The following is a 25,637-nucleotide window of genomic DNA, read 5'->3' on the forward strand; positions in this document are numbered from 1 at the left end:
CCGACACTCAGACGGCATAACAACAAGATGTGAACCTCAACGCAAACAGAGGAGCCGTGATTTACGCCACAGTGAACAACATTGTGCTATAAATCTGGTTTTGCTGCAGCTTTACAGTGCACATAAAATGTCCACATTTCTTCATGTTGACAATTTTGTGCAAATTAGCTCAACAGTGGAGCAGTACAAAGGTGGCACACAGACTTCTGACAGAAACTCTGCTCATGCAAGGACACACACATTAAATATTACTGGAGAATGAAGGAAGGGTGTTGGAACCAACACATTAATCAGCTAAAAAGGGAAAGAAAGAACAAGGGGAGGTCTTAAAACTGCTAAAAAATGATTGTTTTTGAAGACTTTTCTGCCCTGGTTAAACATTACTGCGTAATACTTCATGTTAACTTGATGAACAAAAAGCATTTCAAGCATATGTGACCTGCAACAATATTAATTAGGGCTGGGCAACGATTAACATTTAATCACATGATTTCCCTGATTAATCACGATTAATCGCATTTGTACGCAAAATCCAAAAATGAATCCAAAAGTATCGTATAGCTTTTAGCATTTAGCTTTATTTTAAATGTGTTGCCATATGAATGAAAGTGCCATAACATTTGTTGTGCAAACACACTTTTAACATCAGCATCTTTCTGTAGTTTTTATGTAGAAGCCTCGCTCCACTGTCTGTTTCCTTGAATGACTTGCTGCTATCAGTTGTGTGTTTTGCCTTTAAGTGATATTTTAGACTGGAACTACTACGCTGAGAAGACGATTCAACTTGGCAGTGTTTACAGATGACTTTGGTTCTGTCGACTCCGCCGTCTGGAAGAACTTTAAAATGAAAATGGCCGAGTAAAAAGTTCCGTACCCTTCTCCATGTTTGGTGGATCCGCCGATTACTTTCTTTTCCGGTTCCGCAGCAGACGGCAACAGACTTTTACAAAATAAAAGCCTGTGAGCAACAGACTTTTACAAAATAAAATAAATAATAAAACCGGCGCTCATGCGCGATAAAATATTTATCAGCGTTCCACCTCGGTTAAACATTACTGGGTAATACTTCATGTTAACTTGATGAACAAAAAGCATTTCAAGCATATCTGACCTGCAACAATATTAATTTGAACAAAGTCAGCAGGAACTACGTTAATAATGCTCCCTTTGTCTGGTGTGAGTAATCTGGAGATCACAGTGAATCATCATCAGTTCAGCTGTGTAATAAGCTTATTTTCCCCCGTTCACATAGGAGCAACTCATCAAAGTCTGAAAACATCAAACACGACCTCGAAAAAGGTTTCGATGGTTCATCCTACACTAAATATTTGCCCATGCAGCACCTGTTGACTACTTTTTCTGCAAGACCTGACAGAAAGCAAACACACACACCCTTCTGTCTGGCTGTGTTTAAAATGGATGTGAAGCCGAAAGTCGAAGTGCATCCATTACTGCTGTGTTGTTTGTGTATTATACACACATATATGTGTGTGTGTGTGTGTTGGAACCAGTGACCCATATGCATTTCGAGTCAGGGACTCGTGTCCCTTGAAAGTTTCTACACGAGACTTTGTCACGACACGGAGAGAACGCCACGCTGGCACGATGGAAACTGTGCACGGAACAGACTTTGAAATAATTCACCACCAGACTTTCACCGTCTCACACACACACACACATGCACCGAACCAGCTTGGTCTATTTGGCTGTTCATCCCAGTTGAGAGGGCCTTTGATCACACATCAAACAGATAACAACCTGGGAGACAACACCCAAGCATAAGTTCACACGCACGGGCGTGCGCACGGGCGTGCACACGGGCGTGCACACGGGCGTGCACACGGGCGTGCACACGGGCGTGCACACGGGCGTGCACACGGGCGTGCACGTGCAGAGAGAAGCTCTCTGGTGCACAGCTGAGTGTGGGGATCTGTGTGCAGTACAGCTCGTTCCTGGGAATGAGTGAGAAGAAGGCTACGAGCAGATGAGTGCGGCGGAGAGATGGGAGAGCAGATGGATGGAGAACATGCGAGGGGGGGAGAGATTCGGAGAGAAAGAGAAACCGACAAGAGGGAAGAACGAGTCTACCAGCGCGCCATCGCTGCCTTTGGCTGCTTCTTCGTTGAGTTTCTGTTTTATCATATTAAATGCAGAAAAAATAACAAGTTTGCTTTAAAAACGCTTTAAAAGAAGTGATATAGTAGACATGTTAATAATGTAATAATAGTGTCACGTTCATGGGGTTTTTCCCCATGTTTTTAGTTCTGGCTTTTAGGTCACGTCTTAGTCTTTAAGTCCCCACGTTCAGGTCATCAGCTTCACTTCCTTCACCTGTTTTCCCCATCAGCTGTTCTCACTCACCAATCACCCTCCACAGTACATAGAAAAAATAACAAGTTTGCTTCAAAAATGCTTTAAAATAAGTAATGTAGTAGACTTGTTAATAATGTAAGAATAGGTGCGTATCCGTCGACGATAGATGTTTTTGTTCTACTTTTGAATAAAGCTTGAGTTTCAAAACTTAATCACATTTTGACTACAAATTTTATCTGATTTTATCTGTTGTTCTTATTTCTTTCTTTTTTGTTTAAAATTGAAATCATGCTTTTTATTTCTACTGTTTTAATGTCTCTGTAAAGCACTTTGAATCGTCCTGTAATTGAATTTTGCTGTACAAATAAACTTGCCGTGCCTCACTTTCAACAGTCTCAAAGCAGTTTACGACTCTCTCTTTTAAGTTTTCCTAATTTCAATCAGCTACTGTATATACGGAAGCCCAGAGCGGCCGTGGTACGTATAAACTTATTTTCGATGGTTTTCTCGAGATAACGAGTTCATTTACAGATGGTTTTCGAGATCACGAGCTGACCGTCTTTTCTTGAATGCTCATGATCAGTTTCTCAGTGTTCTTAAAGCCGTTCCAAGGACGGATTCAAGCTGAAAATGTCAGATTTTTGGAGAACCCGACATAGATCAACGCATCAGATTTTACTTCTGTCGAGGTCTAACAGGCTGAAACTGCAATTTGTTTGTCTTGTAGAGATAACTTTCATATCAGCCCGCGTCATGTAAGGAGACGGCCGGCTCGACTGCAGCTCAACAGGCGTTTACACCTGAGTGATCCTGCTGATGTAGTCGACTTCATCAGGGACCAGCTGAGGGGACCAGGCAGTCTCCATGGTTACCGAATGATGCACGAAACAGCATGATTGGTGTGTGTTAAACCTGATTCTAGTCTTCAAATGTTCGTCACACCAGCGGGATTTTCTTGGTGCATTTTCACAAGCAGAATTGTTACACAAACGCTCCACGTTCCATGTTTGATTCATAGGCTACTTTATTCAGTTTTCAATGAAAGGGGGGTAAAAACCTTTGCCAGAAATACATATAAACACATATAAACAGGGGAGAAAAAGTGGCCTCAAAAACCATCGGTAAATTAACTCGTTATCTCGAGAAAACGATCATTGTTTATACGTACCACGTCCGCTCTGGGCTTCCGTAGCTATAAAGTCTCTGTTCAGGGACCAGAAATCTAGTCCCACTTGGCCAAAATGTGGCTAATGTGGTCAAAAGAAAGTTCTCACTCCCCTAACCTGAGAGCGCCATCACACTACATGCAAAAGTGTATCCTCAAATCTTCTACAAACTGATGTCAAGACAGAATATGAAAAAGCAGCCACAAATGTTGGGCTGCATGGTGGGTTAGTGCGGTCGCCTCACAGCAAGAGAAACTGGTTTCTGGTTGAAATCCCAGCCGGGGCCTTCCTGTCTGGAGTTTGCATGCGTGGGTTCCCTCCAGCTTCCTTCTACTGTCCAAAAACATGCATGTTGGGTTAATTGGTGACTAAATGGTCCCTCGGAGTGAGTGTGAGCGTGGTTGTGTATCTCGCCCTTCACAACATCCAACTAAGATTTCTGCTTGTTTTTTTTTAATTGACACGGCCACTAAGCTTATAAGAAAGAAAGGGATTACAGAAGCCACACTAATTCAGGTGCCTTAAAGAGAGAGACTGCTGCTCTGACTCCTCCTGCATAATGTCTCCAGCTGTCAGTACACTTGCAATATCTCAGTTTTCTACTCAAGAGGTGAAAGCACGTGGTTAGTGTTAGAGTTGGTGTACATCAGGGGTGTCAAACTCATTTTCACCGAGGGCCACATCAGCATAATCGTTGCCCTCAAAGGGCCAGATGTAACGTATAAATGTAACTACTCCTTAATGTTAAATAACTTTGAATTTATTATTTATTCAAGTTACAAATATTACATATATATTTGCATAAATGTAAAAAAATATATATATGTTTGCTTGTTGCTCTGTTATTATATCATAAATCGTTTTAAGTTGTCAGGTTATGAAACCCACATCAACTCCATCAAACAACGATCAAACTATCCAAGTGAATAAAGAAAAATAACATCAAACACAAGTTATGACATCTACTTTGTTCAAAAGTTAAAATATCAAACAAAGCTAGCTTTTACTGCCGCATTGTTTTCGGTTGTGGCTTTTAGCGAACACATTCTGCTGCGATCGCAGTTTGCCTTTTAATTCTTGGGCAGTTTGTTGTTTGTTGGCAACTGCCACCGCATAACACAAAAGACATACAGTTTTTTTCTCCTTGAAGCACGAACACGTATTCGCCTTCCCATCTTTCTTGAAACAGAAAAATTGATGCAGATGGAAGGGCATCTGCATCAATTTTTCTCTTCCTGGACATTTTGGGATCATCATTTGTATTTCTCAATTCCACTTGTTGGGAAAATCGCATCAATTTGGAAACATTGCAGTCCAGTGGCGGGATGCCGTCACTTCGCACGTAACATAATGGGCATGCATTGTGGGAAATGTAGTTTTTTGGTCACTGCACGCATTTGACTTACTGTATTTATTTTTAGGCAATCAGACCTTTTAAGCTCTCACGGGCCACATAAAATGACATAGTTTGACACATATGGTGTACATGGTGGCGTCTACAAGTGATAAAATTAGGGCTGAGCGTTAACTAGTTATTGTCGCGTTAACTTGTTAATTATTGAACACAGATGAATATCTTATCACGCATTAATGCAGGTTTTATTATTGTAAAAAAACACCACGAAGCATGGAGTAATAAAATGAAAATACACTAGCAGGTAACATCACCGTTACAGGTGCTCCTCGGTCTCTGTGTGAAGCTCATGGAGCTAACCGGCGCTACTTCCTGTTTTACTTGTTTCAACATAAAAGCACGTATTTCAAAATAAATTTTAAAAAAAACTCCTGCATTTACAGCTAAGTTGAATTGTCTTGAACTCACCGTAGTAGTTCCAGTCTAAAATATCACTTAAAGGCAAAACACACAACTGATAGCAGCAAGTCATTCAAGGAAACAGACAGTGGAGCGAGGCTTCTACATAAAAACTACAGAAAGATGCTGATGTTAAAAGTGTGTTTGCACAACAAATGTTATGGCACTTTCATTCATATGGCAGCACATTTAAAATAAAACTAAATGCTAAAAGCTATACACTACTTTTGGATTCATTTTTGGATTTTGCGTACAAATGCGATTAATCGTGATTTTTTTTTTAGGGAAATCATGTGATTAATTAGATTAAAAATTGTAATCGCTGCCCAGGTCTAGATAAAATACATGGTTACAGAGATTAAAAAGACCCAATGTGACTCAAACATTTTAATATTCCCATCATGTCACCAGCTCGTAACTTTTAACCGTAGATTTTTGGAGAGGAAACAAATGCACCTATTATAGAGGCCCTCAATCACAGAGCTGAGGTACTTTGGCCTAGTTTCTGCTTCAAGACACTAAGTTAATATGCTCAGTTTAGTAAATCTGGGCCTAAGTGTTTTTTTTAACTTATTCATGAGACCAGGCTGCTGCGCGGGGGTTAAACCGATGTGAAAATCTATTAAAAACAAAAAAAAAGACAAGCTTTTTCTATTCAATGCTAGTGTTCTCTGGAAGGCAATTGGCTTTATTTTCCATCTGAGGGCTTGTGGCACCAAACTCCCGCTGCAGCTGCCGAGCTCTCCCACACACAGATTTGAGGAGAGCAACTCGCTGTAGCTGCAACATGCCCATATTCAAAAGATTTTATTCAGATGTAATTTGCATAAGCAAATATTTTTCTGAGCGTCAACAAACAACCGTGGACAAAGACATACTGTACATGCACATCCACATTAAGGATACAAAATTATGCACTTGAACAACATGGAGACGGGCGTGAATGCAGCAACATAATATGCACACAGACACGCACAAATACTCCAGCAACAGCTCTCTAATGTGAAAGCATCTGAGACTGTAATGAGCGTGATAATGTAGGCGGCTGTTTTGAAATTCCGTTTCTCGTCTTTACCCGTTTCCAATTCCTCACCTCCCCCTCTGCCTCCCTCCCTTCTTCCAAATCCCTTTCTTCTACCTTGCCACTTCACTCCTCTCCCTCCTCCTCTGTCTAGCAGCAGCAATTCAGTTTTAATTGCTTTCTGAGTCACCTAATTCCTCTGAGGAAAGAGAGCACGAGAAAAAGAGAGATGGAACGAGAGAGATGGAGAAGATGGAGTTAAACGTTTGAAGACTCAAACTCACTTTGTCTCTTCTTCTTTTCTTTCCTTTTTTCTTCAGTCTTCGAACACCAAATTGTATGAAACGCTGTCACGTACACAATATTCTTAAACGCTTATACCATTCAGGGCTCGAATTATCTTGATTAGTGTTGAGTTAGAAACAAATACCTCCCACGCCAATATTTATTCTTTTAATTTTAATTAAAGCTCTCAAATAAAATGCAGGAACTAGATTCATGGTTATGAATCAGAAGATATAGGCTGTGCTCGAAACCGCATACTACATACTACATACTTGCAAACTGCATACTTCCATTTGGCATACTGCATACTCATCAATCAGACAGTATGCAGAGCGTTTACCCACAATGCATTTTGCTCCTGCCCGAGTCGAAATCAGCCGGTCTGAAGCTGTTTTCACTTAAGCTCTAAACTCTGTAAACTTTAGCAACATTTGAAACATTTTCAGGCGAGAAAGTAGTCGTTTAGATCCCCAACGTGTTGAAAACCTGACAAAATACCGGCTATTTACAATTTTGTTCCCACAAATTCGGCGCTACTAAATCTAGCTGTAGCGAGCAATGCACTTCCGGTTATTTCCACAAAATAAAATACCCGTTGCCTTTTATCATAGGGAAAGCCATTACGATACAATTGGTGCTTTTGTTTTGAAAACAGGAAGTGAACCTACCCTCGTTGTAGCTAGCTTGAAACTGCCGTTTTGACAGGAAATGACGATCGGTGACGTCATGTTACGTTGCATCTTGGGTAGTTTGAGTATGAGTAGTAACCTCATGATGCATACCCAACATTTTGGCGAATCTAGTATGCATCCGGGAACTTCTCGCTTACTAAAACTTGCATACTAACTCAAAACGTTAGTATGAATGGTGGGAGTAGTAGGAGAAGTATGCGGTTTCGAACACAGCCTTAGTCTCAGCACACTAGCTTATTAGCTAGTTACCACCTATTGTACCGATTGACTTGTCTGCACCTCTGGAAACATGATTGTGGCGAGTTGTTAATCGTTAAAGAATACAGTGCTTAAGTCAAGAGATAGTTAGCTTAGCTGAGGACACAGAGCTCCCCTGATTTAGGCCTAGTCCACACTAAACTATAGTTCCCAAAATGAGCAGGTCAACCTCAACAATGTTTGTTTCTATTGTTGAAATGATGCCAGAGGCGCATTTGTCTCCCTGTGAGCAGAATTTATTGGAACAACTCCAACTCCATGAAGACTGTCAGAGATGCTACTAGCTTCAACAAAAACAAAAAACATGTTGATGTCATCGGGATGAGAACAGGTTGTATGACTTGTGTATGGGAATGTTTGAATTAAACATGTCTGACCAAAAGTCTTGACAGTGAATAAAACTGGCTTCTCGATATACAATATCTTCCTACTGCAAGGGAATTTATTATATAGAAGCAAAAATAATTTTGTGTATAAGCCGTGAAATTGATGAGTTAAACTTGAACCAAACAGAAATCTGTTGATGTTCTGGAATCAGAGAATAGATCTTATTTTATTCTTAAGTCAATACAAAAAAAAAAGGAAATAAAGAAGACAGAAATGGATAAAATAGCTTTTAAATAGGAAAAATGGATGATGAACACTCTGATAAAATATGTCCTAATGTAATAAGACAGACACACATTAAAGATTAAGTTAAACGCTCAATAAAGCTGCAGCAATCCCTTCCATTCTCCTCGACTGTTTCGACTTGCTCTCTCTTTTCGGCTTTGAAGTTGAAATCAAGGCCGTGTAGCAGTGACCAGACAGAATTGATTTTGTGGTGATGAAAGCGAACCCTGAGTGTCTCCATGTACGTTTGAATGCGTGTTTATTTACACCGTCTACATAAGTCAGCATTTATAGAACGTTTTTTCAACAAGCTTTTTTTTTTTTTGGGTCATTCTAAGTCACAGATGGAAATCTATGTCATTTGACATTGGGGTCCACTTATGAAGGAAAAGGGCTTCAGACGTCCCGGAGATTTCATTTAAAAGATCAAAGATTTTAAAAAGCAAAGAGTTTAACCATGTGAAGTCGGATTAATTTTACCAGCCCTACATACAATTCATGCTATTTGCTACTCACGTGAACAGTAGCTACATGCTTTTTTTTGGTATTTTCCAAGTTCCGAGTTTCAGTGTAAATGGACGCACCAAAGGGACGACTGCCACTCCCCGGGGTCCTAAAGAGGAACGGATTGCTCCACATGTGTCAATGACGGAGCGGATGATTTCAATTCAAGAAAGAAAAGACAATCAGAGCATTTTTTTTCAAAAATAAACTATGCATTTTACGCCTGTTGACTTTCCCACATGTGGAAAAAAATCCTTTTGTAATGTTGAGCAGCCTAGCTAGTCTGGCATTGATAAATGGCATTTGATCCACCTGAAGTAGGCTGAATGTAAAATAAAAGCCTTTTTCGGCACCTGTGGAGTGAAATCATAAGATTTAAATTGTTAACATCGTCCTCCCGGCCTGCAGACAATTCCTGATGACAGTGAAGCGGGCCCGAGATTGGTATTCCTGACAGTTTCATAATGTGTGGCTAGTTTTGTCTTGGTTTTGAGGTTTTAGTTTTGCCATTGTTTTTCCCCTCACTTCCCTCACTCAGGTAATTAGTTAATTCCCCTCACCTGTCTGTCATTGTCTCCAGCTGCACTCCCTCTCCAATCACTCGCAGCCCTCTATTTAGTCTCTTTTCTCCCCTGTCTGTTTGTCGGTTCTTTGTATGTCACTCCTGACCTGTTTGATGCCCCAACCTGACCCGCCTGCCTTGTTACCCGTTTTGCCCATGTACCTCATCTTTACCGAGCTAAGTATTTATTTATTTTAACCCATGCCTTGCCAAGTCTTTTTGTTTGTTTATCCACAGTTAAGTTTTTGATATCCGGCTCAGCCGCGCTTTTTGTTGGTACTTTGTTTTTGGTATAATAAATCCAATTTCTTTTGAAAAGTCCGCATCCGTGTCCTTCCCTACACCCAACCCTGACAGTGTTAAAGCTGCCGTCGGCAGGTTTTCAAAATTCTGAGTCTAAAGTCGGAAAATTCGAACTGATACAACTTTCAGGTCCCTCCCCCTCTGTGGACGTGGTTGTGCACGTGAGTTCACACCAGTGTGCGCGCACACAAGCTGGGGGCAGACTCACGCTCAGCATGGAAAACGTGGTTGGTGACTGTTCTGCTCAGATAATAGATAAATAATAAACCTAACGTGATTGGTTAAAAACAGCCGGGAGCGCTCAATTTTTGCAAGCATGATTACAGGCTTCAGAGGGAGCTACAGAATTCGGGATTTTTCCTAAACAGGCTATTTAATATTCTACTTCCAGAATCCCATGACAGTTCAAGCTAATATGACTAAAAAAAAGTTGCCGACGGCAGCTTTAATCGGGTCGGCCTTTGTTTAACAATGTTCATTGTTGTTTATCCATGATTTCAAATAATTCTACAATGGCTTTTCAGTGCAAACTGTTGGCCCATAGGGGATTACAAAAGTAACTACTTGAGCGCCAGTTAATGCCAGAATTACTCAAATATAACTTTTTGAGTTGAAATCATTTGTTGACAGCTTGGTGCCCCCAGTTCACAAACCCCACCTGGGCCCCTGCAAACAGCTATACTCATGGTTGCAGTTGAATAATTGGTGCGATTGTACAGACAGTCCTCTTTCCCTCGCCTCTCCCCATTCACAACCATGTCCATTTGGTTCCCTTTTTTATTTTTATTTATTTTTTTTAATCCATTTTTTCTGCTGGTGAGGCAGTCACACTTCCCTCTTGTTTACATTCACGTACCTTGGTTGGAACGCAGTAAATAGCATATATTATAACAGATTAGTAAAAAAGTGAATCGGCCATTATGTCTGTTCATAAAGTGTTCATAACAGCTATCTGGCTGCTGCCAGTTTTGATTAAAGAAATAAAAACGTGGCTTCAGTTTAGCCCGAAGACTTTGCACTCCAGAAGAGCTGAAGGCAACCAGGCTGCCCTAAATCACTGACACACTCTGCGGTGCGTTCGCTGACTCAGCCCTGTCCACTGTGTGTGCATTTGTATGCTCGTGCTGGTGTTTCTGCTGTCACCTGGTTAGTGGCCAAGCATGGCTGAGAGTGTGTCTATGAATATGAAATTAACATCCCCGAGTGTGTGTGTGTGTCTGTGTGTGTACCTGCAGACGTGCTCATGAATGAAACATTTTCTCTTTGATCGACCAAGTATCCTTACCTCAAAAACCAATTAAGTACCGATGGGGGTATGAATTTTGAAGTTTCGAATCGGCTACAATTCAGTGAAACTTGTAAATGTTTTATCTGAAAAGTGGTGCATCAACAGCCAGATGGACTCCTGCCCATTTAAATATTAAACTGGTTATGTCATCAGTCTTGTGGCTTTTATTTTGCCCCGCTGCGCTGAATTTGAGAAGAAATTTATTTCTTTATTTTTTGATGAAATACTGTCCATAATGGAGCATCTGCTGAGGACAGGAAAGTCACCCAGCAGCCAGGATGACTCAGACTGCTGCTGTTTCCAGTCACAAAGCAATTTTTCCACACATTTTTCACAGCTTTGTGCTCCAACACCAGTGTTATATTTTGAGTTAAAATACATTTGCTTTATTTTTAGACTTATTATTTTTAGGTGCTTTATTTTTCACTAATTCAAACCAATTCAGAAAAAGTCAGCGCAGATATGCTTGACGTGTGATTCCTCTGGCTTGTTCTTGAGCTTCCAATGAAAGAATCGAGCCAACAATTTGGGTCTACACAGCAGGCAGTGATACAAAGGGAGAGAAAATAGCGCCACGCGATTGTGAGGTCTGACTTTTTCCTGGAGAACGATTTTGTGATGCAAATGTATTACTCTTTTGAACGCATATTGTTTTGAGAAGCAAGACGCTTTATTTTTTAAACCCCAGCCAACTAGCCGGGACTACTTTCGTCAACGCCAAAACTCGGCTGGAACTCGGCTCACAGAACGCTGCAGGGGGGAAGAAAATGTTCATAAATGATGTTGTTAGTATGGGATGTCACACAGCTTCATGTCAAAAGAGGCGAACTATCCCTTTAACAGAGACAGTCACGTGAGAACACAAAGGTCTTTTCCTGAGGAGCAGTCCACTCACTCAACTTAACTCTGCCAGAGTTCTTTACTCCCACCAGCATGTCATTGAGGCCCACCGCTGTTCATCACACTCATTAACCACATAGAAAGACCTGCTTAAGCAGCCACAGGTGTGCTGCCACATGACTTCATGAACAAGGAATGATGGATCAGCACCATCTGTGGAGACTGATCATTACACACACACCAGCCTTTAATTTTAACACTGTGTGGACAGTGTTACTGAAAGAGCTCCAATAAGAGGATGTGGGACACACTTATTAATGTTAAGGGTCCTTCATCTGTGTTTTTTTTTTTTTTTTTTTTGGTCATTTTAAGGATTCTGACTAAACGTCTTTCCACAGAACAGGCTGGGACAGCTGAACATTACCCCCACAGCTAGTTCCAAATCTATTCTGACATTACAGGACACGGTTTCCTGAAAGCTGTCCATTTGATTTTGAAACCTGGCTTCAAAAGCTTTCTTGAAATTTCCAGCTCATACAAAATGCTTCCAACCCAGTACAACTCCCCCAAACCAGTGGTTAAAAGATGCTGAAGCTGAAATCTGTGGCCATCATGTCTCAGACAAACTCATTTGAATGTAAATCATAAAAAACATTCTTATTTATATGTGAAGGTCCTTAAAGTTTATAAAGATTATATTCCCGTTACTCTAGTTTTTCCATCTCTCTGAATCAGGCTTGCAAGAAATGGCAGCTTGGTTTGGTAAATAAATGCAAAGCTCCCTTTCAGTTTCTTTTCAGTCCATCGTACAGGCGCTTCGTCCACAGCTCAGAGGTATATAGCCTAAGTCCCTGCGCTCCTCTCTTTGTTTACCTTTCCTGTGGACAACAGGCAGAAGTTTAAAGATCAGCAAAAACACACAAAGTTTTCTTTCCGTCCTCAAACTGAAACGACGTTAACCAGCCATGTGACTTTCTTTCTTCCTGTCTGAAGTAACAGAGTGGTTATTAATAGGCATCCAGAGGAAAATACATTTAATTTTAGCATTTACATTTGACTTTAATCCCCGTTTGAGCGATTCTTGCTGTAGAAGATCAAAGCACGGCTGAGGAATTCTGTATCTTTCATCCGCAGCAGAGTGAGTGGTTTCTGACACAGGCCTTCCAAAATAGGTCGCCTGTGTGTCAGCCTCAATCACGCTTTGTGCAAAGAGTTTGTTCAAATAGCTCAAAAACCAGAGTTTCAAGTGTATAGAAGGCTTCGATGTAGAGATATTTTAAGGTAAGATATATATATATATAACATTTTTCATTTTTACACAAACGGACCAAAGCAGGCAGCCAGGAATAAACACACAAATATATGCAGGGAGCCGAGAACGGAGGAAAAGAAGTAGACTTCACTGAGGTAAGTGCCAGCTGATGGAATATTTCAAGAGTCTAAAGTACAACTGGAGACCGTTCCTTTCACAGGATACAAAAACATGCCCGTCATCAGCTGGACTGTGTGCTGAAGGCACTGACTGCAGGTGCAAGTGTGAGCATGCAGGGTTGGCCCAGTGATGAACTGGCAACCTGTCCAGTGCGTAGCCCTCTCCTCACCCCATGGCAGCTGAGAAGCTGCGTAAAGGTTTTTGTTGCTTTAAGAGGGAAACTCAGGTGAATGACCACTTTCTTCTTGCTTTTAAACAGGTTATTAACACATCCTGCACCGTCATAAACTGGTGTCAAACAAGAAAACAAAACTAAACATTTAGGGCTGGGCGAGTTAACTCGGTAATTATTTAAGGCCGATAAATATTTTATCGCACATTAACGCAGGTTTTATTTATTTATTTTAAAAAAAAGTAATTTCGATTTTTTTATTTATTTTTTATTTAAAAAATAAATAAATAAATTGGCAGAGAGAGGGGGAACAACATGCAGCACAGGGCCGTCCGATGCGGAACTCGAGGACTATAGCCTCTTGTACATGGGGCACCTGCTCAACCCACTACGCCACGGACCACCCCTTATTTGTCATTTATTTTATTATTGTAAAAGTCTGTTGCTCACAGGCTTTTATTTTGTAAAAGTCTGCTGCCGTCTGCTGCGGAACCGGAAAAGAAAGTAATCGGCGGATCCACCAAACATGGAGAAGGGTACGGAACTTTTACTCAGCCATTTTCATTTTAAAGTTCTTCCAGACGGCGGAGTCGACAGAACCAAAGTCATCTGTAAACACTGCCAAGTTGAATTGTCTTCTCAGCGTAGTAGTTCCAGTCTAAAATATCACTTAAAGGCAAAACACACAACTGATAGCAGCAAGTCATTCAAGGAAACAGACAGTGGAGCGAGGCTTCTACATAAAAACTACAGAAAGATGCTGATGTTAAAAGTGTGTTTGCACAACAAATGTTATGGCACTTTCATTCATATGGCAGCACATTTAAAATAAAACTAAATGCTAAAAGCTATACGCTACTTTTTGGATTTTGCGTACAAATACGATTAATCGTGATTAATCAGGGAAATCATGTGATTAATTGGATTAAAAACTTCAATCGTTGCCCAGCCCTAATTGGATTATCATTTTTTTTATTTCCATGCATGTGATGCTTTCAAAGACCTCGAGAAAGAGTGGAGGAAAAAGAATGGGGGAAAAAAACAGAAGAAGAGAGCAGCGCCTACACCTGTCAGGTGACTCTTGAACAGATGGTCGAATCTAAATACAGCCCGACGGGCACCAAAGACGCTGGGAGTTCTCATTCTCGTGCGCTTTAATGCATCCGTGTAAACGCGCCCGTGGACGAGGACCGGCATGAGCTCAGAGGTGGAGCTCTGCCAGCAGCCCAGTGGCTGACAGCTGGTCGTGGGTTCGAGTCCTGAGGTTCAGCCCCTGTGGGCCTGTGCATATGTCCACCTCCTGTTACCTTTCAGAAAGCACTTTGAACCCTGTAGGCTGCAAAAAAAAAACTCTGCTCAACACACAGCTCTTATGATCATCGTCCATATTTGCATTTAAATAAACTTTCTGCCGCTCAGAGGCTGTAAGAAAAAAAGCAATAGAAACTTTTAAAATTGCCCTTTTGAATTAAGAGGAAGGGTTGACTGGTTTGAACCAGCAGTAATAATTGTTATGGCCGACTACAGGAAAGGCGCTGCGTTTGAAGCGATAAGATATATAAAATCCTGGTACAGACCAATTCCACTGAGAGCTGGAAGACCACACAAGATAGCCGGCGCTGGCTCGACCTGTGACAGGCGTTGCTCTTAAAGCACATTGCATACAATTTTAAACAGATTCTAAGACAGATTTGATCAACTGTGACAATTCACACTGGAAAAAATCAAAGTCTTACAAAGTATGTTTGTCTAATTTTTAGTCAAAATATCTCATTACACTTAATATAAGACACAACTGCCTAACAAGTACTATTTCAGCCAGATATAGGGACTTGTTTGAAGACAATACATCTAGAATGTCTTGTTAAATGAAAAAGTCTTAAACAAAATATGTTTGAGTCAGATTTCATTTGAAACAAGCTTTATTTGACATTTGAAGATGTTTTTAAGCTAATTTCCAGATCACTTTATCTCAAAATTCCTAAATATCACATCTTATTTCAAGAAATCTTGACAAGCCGATTTTCACTAGTTCCATTGGCAGATTTTCTTGCTTATTTCAAACAAAAATACACGTCTTGTATTTGCTGTTTTTCTTACTTACTTTGGAGGGGCATTATTTCCAGTGCAGTGTTTAACAGCTGTACTCCTTTTGGAGCTCGTCACGAACAAAGATAAGTAATAATCATGCTTACACAGACTCGCTCAGCTAAACTATGAGTCTCTATCCAAGCAGAAAATCTGTTTTTACAACGATGTCATGACTTCCAACAGGATTTTTACAATTCAGGTCAACTCACAGCGTGCCTTGTGCTGCATGGAAGTTAATATTTTACCGCATCAGTCTCACTTCTGTCTGCTGAGTTTCAATCCAGCTGTGAAAAGGACAATAAGCGGGGTAATAGTGAATCATACGGCGGCTGTTCTGCGTCAGAGCCTTTTCAGGACGAGTACCTAGCGATGTTCAGTCTTTTGTAAGGGCTTTAAGTCCTAAAGAGTCCCGAACTAAAGACGGTTTCACCTTTTAATAAGCAGGTCCTGAGTGACCTTTTTAAAATGGAGGAAACATAAAGGAAAATGTTCCTAAATAAGCACCGACTCAACACCAAAGATCAGTGATTGGTCAGATGTTCCCTCCCCTCAGCCTTAAAGATCTATAATGTGCAATTTAAAATACACATTTCAAATATTTGAAGTTGATTAAGTATTCAGCGAAACATCGTGTGGAGCTGTTTTATGTTTCTGCCATGTTACGCCACTTTTTTCCTCAGTCTCTCCTGCCATCAACTGCCCTAACTCACTCACTCATCACCCTCCTCGGTATTTAGTCTCCCAGTTGGTTCCTGTTCCTGGTCAGATCCTCACTGTTATTCAGTGGGGTTACATGGCACTGAAAGGATCGGATTATTGGCTAAATTACAATAAGAATGAGTTATTAAGTTCATGTAGACACCTTAATCTGACACGAAATTGGATCTGATCGGATTAAGACCCCGATATAACTGGTTTGAAAGTCACACTAAACCTTCTTGTAGACGCTGAAGCATGCAGTGAATTAGACTTTGCGTTCTGCGCATGCTCCAGATGTTTTCCCGGGGTCGTGACCCGGAAGTCAAAGGAGACGATATTACTGTTGTTGTCGCCGTCAGAAAGAAAGAAACAACGCGATGGAGAATGCTCCGTTGGGCATCGAGTTTGTGCAACAAGCAGCTCATCACAGACCAAATGTAGAGGGACGTAGCTTCATCTTGCTCTGCGTTCTCCATCTTTCTCCAATGCCTGAGTTTGTTGTTGTTGTTGGTGGTGAAGAGGTCAACAGGAAGTGGCTCTATTAGCAATAGTTGGAATGGGTACAGCGCCACCTATCATACCGGGGTATGACTGGCTGTGTGCCTCTGATCCCATTCATTCACCACCATATATCCAAGGAGAATTACCCATGCTCAAATAAGGAGCATAACCCAACTATAGCTATATTCCATTTAATCTCATCATGTAGACCCACTAAGTGATGTCTAGTCATGTGTTGGTCACACACAAGGTTTGTCCTTGTTCATAGTCAGGTTTTTGTTTGTGATTTTAGTTTTTTTTCTATTCCGGCTTTCTGTTACAGTTCTTTGAAATAAATCCAGTTTTCATTTGGCTATCTGCATCAGGGTCCTGTCTCCTCCTGACAGAAGGATCTGACCATGAACATGAACAAACCTGGAGACTAAATACTGAGGAGGGTGATGAGTGAGTGAGCGACACATGCATCATGAGCTGCACTCCCTGGATTTCTGGTGTTCACCTCTACATACAGAATGGTGGAACAGATCAGTTACTTGAGCAATAAGACTTTAAACGGACATCTTAATTTGAAAATAAAATAGTATTTGACATGAGATACAAATGAAATCTCTGCTCTCAAGCCTCGATTACCACACCTCGACTGTCCACACTCTCCCCAGTTCCAGTCCCGAGCGCTGACCTGGACACAAGCTGAAAGGAAACTGAAAGGGGGGGCACATCGCTGCCGATTGGAGGGGAGTCGGACAAACTCTGGTAGATAAACCAATACCTGTCATGTGGTTAAACTATGACATGAGCAACGCTTCCAATGAATGGGCAGTATCCATCTCTAGCCTCAGCTCAACAAAACTGTGCATTTAAACGTAGTGCCAGACAAGAAAAGCTCGATTTTCAGCTGATTAAACAGCTTGAACATCTATCCAAAGTGAGAGAGAAGGAAAGGGATTTTAATCTTGAATAAACTCGGATCAAAGAGTGTAAATTATCTTTGACTCATAGTTAAACAGCGTTATATAATATGCCCACATGAGGAGGGACTGAATAATTCTTTCTGTTTCTGTTGTGAATAAGGAATCATTATTTAAATAACTTCACAAAGCGGTTGTTCTTCATTCTTCAAAGTCGTTTCCTGGATTTGTTATTCAGCATGAATCATGTCAAGTGACTCAGCAGCGTATCGTTTTTTATAGTGTTCTTTAAATTCATGCGGTTCAACCTCAGCTGGTGGCTTAAAGGCCTTCAGTGTCGACGCGCTGTCTGCCATTAAAAGCAGTGGTTTTCAAGGATAAAGTCCAATCCGATCCCTGTAAAGTGAAGGGAAAATGACTGGCAGAACTGAGCTCATAGTGTTATAATGCATGCTCATATCACCAAAGTGAAAACATCCCGATGTGCATTGTGCCAGCATACTGATAAATGAAAATATTTGGGCTCTAACAGAATAATGCATCCTCCAGTTATATGTAAATTGAATTATTCTCACACTGAGACGAGGCTGGCGGTGCATGCGAGTTTGTTTGTTTCTGAATGAAACTAAATTACCACCAGCTGTGCAAAACAATGCACAAAATGTTGGTTATGCTTCCTTTTGGGGCGCTGCCTTCTTCCGTGGGTTACGCTCTCTGTGGGGATGGCTGAGTAAACAGCCAACCCGATGGTCAGTGACGGCTCCTCCTGCACCTTTTTAAGGCTCTCATGATGTCTCTGTTTCCTAAATTGTCTTTTTCCCATTTGCCTAGGTACCTAACTTACCGCATTACTCTAGCACTAGTTTTGCTCTTATCTGTTTGGTTTTGGAAGGAAATGCACTTGTGATTTCTTGTGACCTGAAGTTCTTTTGCCTACCGATGTGGAACACACTTATTGTAAGTCGCTTTGGATAAAAGCGCCTGCAAAATGACCGTAATGTAATGTAATGACTTCAGTAACCCGCTAACATCATCGCAGGGCAGCTTTGCAAAGCAAAAGTAAAATAATCTACAATTGATCAATCAAGGTTAGAGGGTCATGCATCAAGTTTGTCTTCCGAACTTTGTCCTCTGTGGATGATGGTTTCGTCCTTTTCCTTTATCTTTTCTCATGAGTTCCTTCCTTTTTGCCACTGCGTCTCAGAAGAAACTTCGACAGATGTTTATCTAGTCAGTGTGACAAAAAAAAAAAGCAGGAAGGGCTCGTGTTGATGTGTGAAAGAACATCTCGTCTTCGCTCTCTAGCTGTTCCCTCCTTCCTCCTCGTCTTCTCTCTTCATCGTGACGTCTCCCAGCTTCTGCAGAAAACAGCAGGCGGAACACAAAGGACTCCACATGTTTCTAACAAACGACTTCAAATATGGGGTTTGCCTGCTTATTGGGTGGATTTTTTTTTTTTTTTTTTTTTGCTTTTGCAGTCACCCAGAAAGCCAGAGACGGGAGTTTGTTGTTCTCGCTTTAATCACATATTTAGTGTTCAGCCTCAGACATTTTGTGCATTCTTTTCTATGCGAGAAAACTCAGCAAAGCACACCTGATAATCCCAGTCTCCTGCAGCACAGAACTAACACAGATGTGTGTGGATTTCCTCCTGAATTTAGGGAGAATCTGCCTCCAACTTGGAGTTTTTTTGCAAATGCATTAATTCATGCAGGCTCTGACAGGTTGTTGGTTGATTTTTTTTTTAAAATTTATTTCTATAAGTGAGTAATCTAAACACGATTACCTTTGAACTCACTGAGTTGTGGTTGGGAAAAGTTTCAATATCTGCGTCTGCATGTTGTTGTTTTTCCTTCTTGCTTGTAGCAGCTGTGCTAGCATCCATACATTCACCATGACGCCTCACCAGGTGAATCTTTCGTCCGTCATGCTACCACCATGTTTAACCGATGCGCTATGGACTTTAATCCAACGTTGATTGTCCACATCAGGTCCTCGAGGGGCCACCGTCCTGCAGGTTTTAGGTGTTTCCCTGCTTCAACGCACCCGATTCAGATCGATGCATCATTAGCAGGACTTGTGCAGAACTTAAAGGTAGGGTAGGAGATCCTGGATTTTGAGTCCAGCGAAGCTGCATTTTGAAAATACACAGGTAAAAAGTCCCAACCCTTTTCTTCACTTTCCCCCCGAAGGCACGCCTCTAGAGTACATGAACGCGCACAAGCGCTGTTCTGACAGCAAGCATCGATAGTTGCCGTATTTAGTATTTAGTATATGCTAACTATACGTTTAATAATGCTAGGTGCTAGCCAAGCTGGCTTTAGTTTAGCTTCCTGCTAAGCTTCTGGACGCGTAATTCGTTCACGGAGCAGGGTACGCGCACAGGGGGAAGGAGGGGGAGGGAGGAGCAGATTGCAGTTTGATAGACGGCATCAGTATCCAATCATTGTGAACGGTCCGTTCACTAAAACCTTTTATATTTGTGTCAAAACTTTTAATTCATTGGTTGCAATGGGGGTGTGAAGAGTATTTCAAGCAATATGTAAAAAAATGTTCCAGAAAAATATCCCCTACCCCACCTTTAACTGTCACAATTGCGCATGGCTGTTTCATGTTTTGGGTCCGAGTCTTCGGTGGGCTGAGAAGGTGTTCCTGAGAGCCTCGGGCAGAGCCTGGTTTGCTCCTTCCACCACACCTGCTCCTCATCATTCCTCATTAAGACGGTCTTAAGCAGGAGCTAGCTGCAGGAGCTAGCTGCAGGAGCTAGCTGCAGGAGCTAGCTGCAGGAGCTAGCTGCAGGAGCTAGCTGCAGGAGCTAGCTGCTGCAGCCAAAATTTTTTGGACACAACTTCAGGGGATGGAAGCTGATTTTGAAACAACTTAGTGCTCATAGGTTGAAGCGCCTCAAAAATTAAAACGTGCAAACCTAAGATGTCACAGTTCAAACGTTTATAACAGAACCCATTTCAGTGTCTACAGATGGGGGAGAATAATTCAGTGTTTTAGAGGCTCCAGCAGCGAATCAAATGGAATTTTTTGCACAGAGAAATCCAGAAAGGCAAAGACAAAAAAGGATGTGAGAAAGAAAGAAAGCATGACTAAAAGCCTGAGACAGATAAGATGAAAGTATACGCTGGATCTGATGCACAGGAAAGAGTGATGGTTGGCCCAATTTGTCTTTATTTACTTTCAGCGTCCGTAAAATGGACCCCATCGAAAGACTTGTGCTCTCTGCGCTGTCATTATTTCCCCTGAAAGCTTGGACTGGAGCTCTTCGTACTACCCGGAGCTCCACTCTTTCCTCACTGGGTGCAGAAAGATGGCCTTGTTTGACTATAAGCTTGAGAAACGAGTCACATTTACACTATGGCTGTTTGGTGCCAGGGGCAACTAAAAAGGGAACATAAAACTGTCCAAGAAGTTGGATGAGAGTGAAAGAACGTGAGGCTTTAACAGGACCGATGCGAGTCAGTGTCACAGTCTGCTTGGATATATATAAAGTATGTAGTTAGGCAGAGAGAAGGAAAGTAATCACGTTACTGCACCTTATTAAAACAGCAATAACACACCAGAAGTCATTTTTTTTTTATCAAATAAAACCGACTGTGCTGCATTATCTGCCAAATGTACATCAGAGCTTGTATGATGTATGGCCATTTTAAGAAAGTTATATTAATTTTTTGCTATTTGAGCATGAAATTGCAAGAAGCAACTTAATCTTGTCGCTGGTCAAGGTTTGAGTTGATCTATTTTCTGTTCTCTGGGGATGCTTACGCTTTAACAGCGAAGGATAATTTAAAAGCTTATCACAGGCCGTGGAAGCGAAATCAAGAAAAAAGCCCCGTAGATTAAAACCAGACGAGTTAAAAAGCCATTAATATTTCTCCAACTTCCAAAAAATCTAAGACGATCCACCTTCGGTACACGTTTGATTGGGAATGCAAGGCTTCCCGTGCATTTTTAGCACCGTTAGGAGGCCGCGTGCAAATAGGCGACCACCCTGCAGCCATTCAGAGACAAACAGGTAAACCACTGTTGAGACACCCAACAACACCAGAATTAAATTTTTCTGCAACACACACACACACAAGTCATCTTTTATTTGTATTTTGATTCGTGGATCTCCTGCTTTTTATACCCTCGCACACTCAAGGTATACCGTAGCTCATCAACTATAGATGACACCCTTTGAAACAGCGATGTGGTCTGAATAATGCATGAGGTCCTTTCTTTCTGTGGGTGATGTTTATGGAATGTGGCAAACATGATGTGTGGTGCACTAAAGTATGTGACATCTTTGTCAAATACCTCACCATTGTTCAACGCTTGAAAGTGAAATGAAATGGGAAAGTCGGATCGTTCCAGTGCTTTCGAGTGTAAATATTTTCCTTTATGAATGCAGCTCTTATCAGCCAGTCAATTAGGAGGTGCGTGAATTTATTTATATATATATATATATATATATATATATGTATATATATGTATATGTATATATATGTATATATATATATATGTATATATATGTATATGTATATATATGTATATATATATATATGTATATATGTATATATATATATATGTATATATGTATATATATATATGTATATATATATATATGTATATATGTATATATATATATATGTATATATGTATATATATATATATGTATATATGTACTGCCTGCTGCCGCCTGCCGACAGCCGCGCCTGTTACGGTGTTTACTGCTTGGAAGCAGGGGACTGCTCGGTCTGCACGGTCTACACAGCAGGCAGTGATACGAAGGGAGAGAAAATAGGGCCAAGCGATTGTGAGGTCTGACGTTTTCTGGATGAACGATTTTGTGATGCAAATGTATTACTCTTTTGAACGCATATTATTTTGAGAAGCAAAATGCTTTATTTTTTAAGCCCCAGCCAACTAGCCGGACTACCTTCATCAACACCAAAACAAGATTGGAACTCGGCTCACAGGACGCAGCGGGGGGGTAAGTCAAATTTAATATTGAATCCTAAGGTCCACATTTCAATGTAATTACATCTTTAATGTATAATTTCTATTTTAGTGCTTAACACGTTTGATTCATTCTGGTTCCTGACTTTTTGCAGCAAATCAACTACCCTCTGATTACAACGCCGACCCTCCTAAAACCCATTTTCCATTGAAATACATCCAGATATCTTATTTCACAATAGTATGTGTTTATTAAAAATAGCACCGACTTATTACCTCGTGATGGTTTAATCCAATCCAATTTCATTTATAAAGCACTTTACAACAACCTCAGTTGACCAAAGTGCTGTACAGAAAAATACAAACAAAAAATTAAAAGAATAAAATACAAGAATAAAATAAAGACATACAACAGCTATATAATTTAAAACAATAATAATACTAAAATACTTTTTTTTTAAATTCTAAGTTTAAGAAATCTCATCATTGAGGGTTTTTTTTTTCCAATAAAAGATGCAGTGACATGCTCAGATCTGATTCGCTTACATAAGCACCTCTGCTGCCCCTCTATTCATCATTACTTCATTCAAATAAAACAATTTTTTAAAGAAAAAAACCTTTAACTGTCAAAAATTTTTTTTTTAAATCAAATTACTAATTCACTGGTACCAGGAGGTTGAGCCACCGTCGAGTTTCTGCATATTAAGTATGCATGCATGAGTATGCATGTGGATTTGTCTGCGTGTGTGTGTATCGGCGTGCAAGTATATTCCTACAGAGACATGCTGTCACCTTCCGGAGCCCAGGTGGCCGGGGTCACATGAGTGCCGTATGCAAGCGAGCTGGTGTAGGGCATCCATCTGGTCTTTTTATACACAGCTTGTGCTTGTATGTGTGTGTGTGTGCATGTGTGTGTAAAAATGACCTTGCTTGCATTCCAGGCCAGAACTTAGAGGGGGTGGCAGAACGCTGCGCATGGAAACAGTTTGTTCGTGTTCTGTGAAATTCTAATACTTATATTTTAGTGCAATATGTGAGCCTGAGAGGGGTCATTTTTATAACATTTCTGGCTTTCATTTTGTCTCGGTTTCCTGTGAGAAAGTTTAATTATGCACGAACAAACTGTGATCACAGCCAAAACACTACCAGGCAGTTTGTCAGGCTACTTCTGCTCCATCTGCCTTTCTGTGGATTTTAAGATTCAAATTGGTTTGGTGAGAGACGCGGGGAGAAATGCAAAAGTTTGAAGTGGGTGATTGCTCTGCATACAGCGGTAACAACCTTTATGGTTCAGTGCTAATATACAGTAATTATCCACTGATCGCACTACCTTTTCATTTGCCTTTTAAATCATGCACAATTGCAAGGCAACGAAACTCCAATAAAGCTTCATACAGGTTGCACTTTGGCTACGCACTTAGGAAATTTAGAGATAAGGATCATCCCTTACTGTCACTTCTTCACTTTTTTCCCACTTCGGTGCTATTTCCTGATTTCTTAGACAGCACTAATTTTAACCTGTCAGATCTGTTCACATATTCAGTGAACCAATTATCACAGTGATGCCTGATTCAAAACTCTTCCTGTGAACGTGTGATCTTTTGCTAGTGTCTTTTTGACAGCCTCTTCAACGCCCCTGCGCCTTTTTCTTCCACTGAGATTTCACAAAAAACATACCACAGACTTCCTCTGTTAACCGGAAAAACATACCCCAGTCTTCCTCTGTTAACTGGAAAAACATACCCCAGACTTCCTCTGTTGACTGGAAAAACATACCCCAGACATACCTCCGATAACTGGAAAAACATAACCCAGACATAACTCCGATAACTGGAAAAACATAACCCAGACGTGCCTCTGTTACCTGGAAAAACATACCCCAGACGTGCCTCTGTTACCTGGAAAAACATACCCCAGACGTGCCTCTGTTAACTGGAAAAACATACCCCAGACATACCTCCGATAACTGGAAAAACATACCCCAGACGTGCCTCTGTTACCTGGAAAAACATACCCCAGACGTGCCTCTGTTACCTGGAAAAACATACCCCAGACATACCTTCGTTAACTGGAAAAACATACCCCAGACATACCTCCGATAACTGGAAAAACATTCCCCAGACATACCTCCGATAACTGGAAAAACATACCCCCGACATACCTCCGATAACTGGAAAAACATACCCCCGACATACCTCCGATAACTGGAAAAACATACCCTAGACATACCTCCGATAACTGGAAAAACATACCCCAGAAGGGCCTCTGTTAACTGGAAAAACATACCCCAGAAGGGCCTCTGTTAACTGGAAAAACATACCCCCGACATACCTCCGATAACTGGAAAAACATACCCCCGACATACCTCCGATAACTGGAAAAACATACCCTAGACATACCTCCGATAACTGGAAAAACATACCCCAGAAGGGCCTCTGTTAACTGGAAAAACATACCCCAGAAGGGCCTCTGTTAACTGGAAAAACACACCCCAGACGAGCCTCTGTTAACTGGAAAAACACACCCCAGAAGGGCCTCTGTTAAATGGAAAAACACACCCCAGACGTGTGCCTCCATTCACTGGATTGTTAGCATCAGGAGGGTGTAGAAACCTGTACAATTTATCCATTACATATGGAGGCTGGCACCTTTTGTGACCTACTTGGTCAGCTTCATCAAGATAACCTGTCAAACCTGCTCACACGAGACCTTACAGGCTTCCCACACCGGTCCCAGTCAGTGGGGAGACTGGCCAAGCTAAGCCCACATGTGAGATAGGAAACCAACCAGAATTAATCTGTCATCTCCATTACCATTGTTGTAAACAACTGTCTATATGTGATCTGTATTACAATCCTCAAATTCTGCTTTAATCTCTGACTTGGTTGGGACATAAAAACATTGACATTCATGCTCTACATTGGTCTCTTTGGATTTAAAAGCTATCATATTGCTGTCAGCGCCTGCCTTCCCATCATGATTTCCATCTCTTTCTCTGTGCCTGTTGTGCCACAGCATTTGTTTATGAATCATTTCACATATAGTGTTTTGCTCTCAGCATGGCAATAAATGCCCATTGTATCCCATTGCTTATGTGTTCCATGATGTTTTAAATATGATGTGGGATAGCTGCTGGTACTAAAGCCTCATTCCATCTTATTTTATCTTACATTATTTCAAAATACAATCTCAACAGATCCTCATCTTTAGCCAGGAAACAGCAAATT

General features: G+C 41.0%; 1 protein-coding gene across 2 annotated transcripts in view; it reads right to left on the reverse strand.

Annotated features, from left to right (window-relative positions):
• The window catches only part of nrg3a (neuregulin 3a), a 555,008-nt gene that overhangs the window by 420,279 nt on the left and 109,092 nt on the right, over positions 1-25,637 (reverse strand). The gene's annotated exons all lie outside the window — the stretch shown is intronic.

Source organism: Odontesthes bonariensis, chromosome 2 (assembly GCF_027942865.1).
Source record: "Odontesthes bonariensis isolate fOdoBon6 chromosome 2, fOdoBon6.hap1, whole genome shotgun sequence".
Lineage (NCBI taxonomy): Eukaryota > Metazoa > Chordata > Actinopteri > Atheriniformes > Atherinopsidae > Odontesthes > Odontesthes bonariensis.